Source organism: Penaeus japonicus, unplaced genomic scaffold (genome assembly GCF_977035675.1).
Source record: "Penaeus japonicus unplaced genomic scaffold, GWHDUDI00000001_assembly GWHDUDI00000013, whole genome shotgun sequence".
NCBI classification, from domain to species: domain Eukaryota; kingdom Metazoa; phylum Arthropoda; class Malacostraca; order Decapoda; family Penaeidae; genus Penaeus; species Penaeus japonicus.
The window spans coordinates 31,870,531-31,875,530 of NW_028234415.1; positions in this window are offsets into that span (position 1 = coordinate 31,870,531).

Here is a 5,000-nt window from a genome sequence, read left to right on the forward strand (position 1 = left end):
ACGACTTTCATTTACTTTTACTGTGCTTGTGTTTTGTTATATGTGTGCGATCACGTTGCTGTATTTGGAGACCATTTTGGGAAATGCTTTTATCATCTTTGGTCGATGAATTTGACCACACATTCAGTGGAAAAAACACCTTACGAAATGTACATGATAATAATAGTGATAATAATGATATCAATAACAATGATAGTGATCATGGTGATAATAATAACAATGATGGTGATCAATAAGATAATAATGATAATGGTATCAATAGTAATAACAGCAGCAACAACAATAAGGGTAATTGATGATCATAGCATCGTCATTATCAAAGTAATGATAATATCATTATAATCATTATTAATATGATAATAATATCATAATTATCATTATCATTATGATGATAGTAATAATGATAATATAATAATTACAATAATAATAATGATAATTATACTATCAGTAATGATAATGATAATGTTGATAACTGATAGATAATAATAAAAAGATGATAATGAAGAAATAGTGATGATAATAACAATGACAATAATAGTAGCAGTTATTATTATTGTTGTCATCATTACCATTTGTCATTATTACTGTTATTATTACCATAATCAGTATAATTATAAAGTTCATGATCACATCATGAATCATGATGATGATAATAATATCAATGATGATAATAGTATCAGTTATGATAATGATAATGATAATGATAATAATAATAATAATTATTATTATTATTATATTAATAATGATGATAATAATAATACTGATAACAACAATAATGATAATTATAACAATAATGAGGATAATAATAACAATGGTAATAATAATGATCATGATAATGACAATAATGATATAATGAGAAAGATAATGATGATTATAAGGATGATGATGATGATGATGATAATCATAATAATAACATTAATGATAGTAAGTCATTGACAATTATATATTCTGCTAACAACAAAGCAATATCAATAGTGATAACAATAATGAGAACAAAACTATAATATGGGTGCTAAAAGCTGCAAAATTAAAATTGCAACAATGATGAAAACTATTACTTGATGACAATAAGAATGAATGTCATTGTGATAATGATAATCATCATGGCGACAATCACAATGATAAGAACAGTGTTAATGTGGTTGATAAACTTGAAGATGATGATGATAATTAGATGTGATTAGTAATAATGATGTTAGTAATGATAATGATAATGGTTATGGCGATAATCATGATAATGATAACAATGTTTATATGGATAATAATGATAAAGATGATGATGATATTAGTAATAATAAGGATAATAATTATGATAATGATGATGATACGATAATCATAATCATCACTGCTTTATTACTATAACCGTAATAACAAGAATAATACCAAAGATTATACAGATAGCTGAAGGATTTATCTAAGCCTACGTTTGATTTCCGACCACGAACTTTAGTGGGACATGTGAACAGCACGTGATTTTGTATACAAACAACATGGCCCTATGTACTGTAATGTACAGCTAGCAGGAATATGTTTTGTGCTGCTGAATCATAATCACATAAAAGGAATAACAACAGGTTTACCAATAAATGAATGATGATGGTGGTGGTGGTGATGATGGTGGTGGTGATGGTGGTGGTGATGGTGGTGGTGATGATGGTGGTGGTGATGATGGTGGTGGTGATGATGGTGGTGATGATGGTGGTGGTGATGATGATGGTGGTGATGATGGTGGTGATGATGGTGGTGGTGATGATGGTGGTGGTGATGATGATGGTGGTGGTGATGATGGTGGTGATGATGGTAATGATGATGATGGTGGTGGTGATGATGATGGTGGTGGTGATGATGGTGGTGGTGGTGATGGTGGTGGTGATGATGGTGGTGGTGATGATGATGGTGGTGGTGATGATGGTGGTGGTGGTGATGATGGTGGTGGTGATGATGGTGGTGATGATGATGGTGGTGATGATGGTGGTGGTGATGATGATGGTGGTGGTGGTGATGATGGTGGTGATGATGATGATGGTGGTGGTGGTGATGATGATGGTGGTGGTGGTGATGATGGTGGTGGTGATGATGGTGGTGGTGATGATGGTGGTGGTGATGATGATGATGGTGATGATGGTGGTGATGATGATGGTGGTGGTGGTGATGATGGTGGTGGTAGTGATGATGGTGGTGATGGTGGTGGTGATGATGGTGATGGGGATGATGATGATGATGGTGGTGAGGATGGTGATGGTGGTGGTGATAATGGTGGTGGTGGTGATGATGGTGGTAGTGATGATGGTGGTAGTGATGGTGGTGGTGATGATGATGGTGGTGGTGCTGCTGATGGTGGTGGTGGTGCTGCTGATGGTGGTGGTGGTGATGATGATGGTGGTGGTGATGGTGGTGGTGGTGATGGTGGTGGTGATGATGGTGATGATGATGGTGGTGGTGATGATGGTGGTGGTGATGATGGTGGTGGTGGTGATGATGGTAGTGGTGGCGATGGTGGTGATGATGGTGGTGGTGATGATGGTGGTGGTGGGGATGGTGGTGGTGATGATGATGGTGGTGGTGATGATGGTAGTGGTGGCGATGGTGGTGATGGTGGTGGTGGTGCTGCTGATGGTGGTGGTGATGATGGTGGTGATGATGGTGGTGATGCTGCTGATGGTGGTGGTGGTGCTGCTGATGGTGGTGGTGATGATGGTGGTGATGATGGTGGTGGTGATGATGGTGGTGATAGTGGTGGTGGTGATGATGGTGGTGGTGATGATGGTGGTGGTGGTGATGATGGTGGTGGTGGTGGTGGTGATGATGGTGGTGGTGATGATGGTGATGATGATGGTGGTGGTGATGATGGTGGTGGTGATGATGGTGGTGGTGATGATGGTGGTGGTGGTGATGGTGGTGATGATGGTGGTGGTGATGATGGTGGTGGTGGCGATGGTGGTGATGATGGTGGTGGTGGTGATGATGGTGGTGGTGATGATGGTGGTGGTGATGATGGTGGTGGTGGTGACTGATTGTGGTGGTGATTGAAGGTGGTGGTGATGATGGTGGTGCTGGTGACTGATTGTGGTGGAGATGGTGGTGGTGATTGAAGGTGGTGGTGATGATGGTGGTGGTGATTGATGGTGGTTGTGGAGATGGTGGTGATGATGGTGGTGGTGCTGGTGATTGATGGTGGTGGTGATGATGGTGGTGATGCTGCTGATGATGGTGGTGGTGATGATGGTGGTGCTGCTGCTGCTGATGGTGGTGGTGGTGATGATGGTGGTGGTGGTGCTGCTGCTGATGGTGGTGGTGGTGATGATGGTGGTGGTGGTGTGGTGATGATGGTGGTGGTGATGATTGTGGTGGTGGTGATGATGGTGGTGCTGCTGATGATGGTGGTGGTGATGATGGTGGTGGTGGTGATGATGGTGGTGCTGCTGCTGCTGATGGTGGTGGTGATGATGGTGGTGGTGATGATGGTGGTGGTGATGATGGTGGTGGTGATGATGGTGGTGATGCTGCTGATGATGGTGGTGGTGATGGTGGTGGTGCTGCTGCTGATGATGGTGGTGGTGGTGATGATGGTGGTGGTGGTGATGGTGGTGGTGATGATGGTGGTGGTGGTGATGATGGTGGTGCTGCTGCTGATGATGGTGGTGGTGATGATGGTGGTAGTGATGATGGTGGTGGTGATGATGGTGGTGGTGATGATGGTGGTAGTGATGATGGTGGTGATGATGATGGTGGTGGTGGTGATGATGGTGGTGCTGCTGCTGCTAATGGTGGTGGTGATGATGGTGGTAGTGATGATGGTGGTGGTGATGATGGTGGTGGTGATGATGGTGGTGATGCTGCTGATGATGGTGGTGGTGGTGATGATGGTGGTGGTGGTGATGGTGGTGGTGATGATGGTGGTGGTGGTGATGATGGTGGTGGTGGTGGTGATGATGGTGGTGGTGGTGATGATGGTGGTGGTGGTGATGGTGGTGGTGATGATGGTGGTGGTGGTGATGATGGTGGTGCTGCTGCTGATGATGGTGGTGGTGGTGATGGTGGTGGTGATGATGGTGGTGGTGGTGATGATGGTGGTGGTGATGATGGTGGTGCTGCTGCTGATGATGGTGGTGGTGGTGATGATGGTGGTGGTGGTGATGGTGGTGGTGATGATGGTGGTGGTGGTGATGATGGTGGTGCTGCTGCTGATGATGGTGGTGGTGATGATGGTGGTGATGCTGCTGATGATGGTGGTGGTGATGATGGTGGTGCTGCTGCTGATGATGGTGGTGGTGGTGATGATGGTGGTGGTGGTGATGATGGTGGTGGTGGTGTGGTGATGATGGTGATGGTGGTGGTGGTGATGATGGTGGTAGTGATGATGGTGGTGATGATGATGGTGGTGATGATGGTGGTGGTGGTGTGGTGATGATGGTGGTGGTGATGATTGTGGTGGTGGTGATGATGGTGGTGCTGCTGATGATGGTGGTGGTGATGATGATGGTGGTGGTGGTGATGATGGTGGTGCTGCTGCTGCTAATGGTGGTGGTGATGATGGTGGTAGTGATGATGGTGGTGGTGATGATGGTGGTGGTGGTGATGATGATGGTGATGGTGGTGCTGATGATGATGGTGGTGGTGGTGGTGATGATGATACCGATAATGAAATAACAACATTCATAATGATAAAACTTAAAAATGAAAGTCAGAAAGCACTATAGTAGTAATAATATAAAGATGATGGTACTATTGATAATACAAATATATTTGATATAAATAGAGAAAAAAAATGTAATGATTGAAATTATAAGCACATTTAAATTAACAATTAAGACAACTGAACAACTGAAACCAAAATAATGATGATGGTAATGATGATACACGTATGATGATGATAATGATGATAATAATGATAATGAATATGATATGACAATAACAACAATGTCAAAATTGATTGTGATTATAATAGTGATGATAATTACAATAACAATAATAAAGATATTGATAATAATGATGATAAA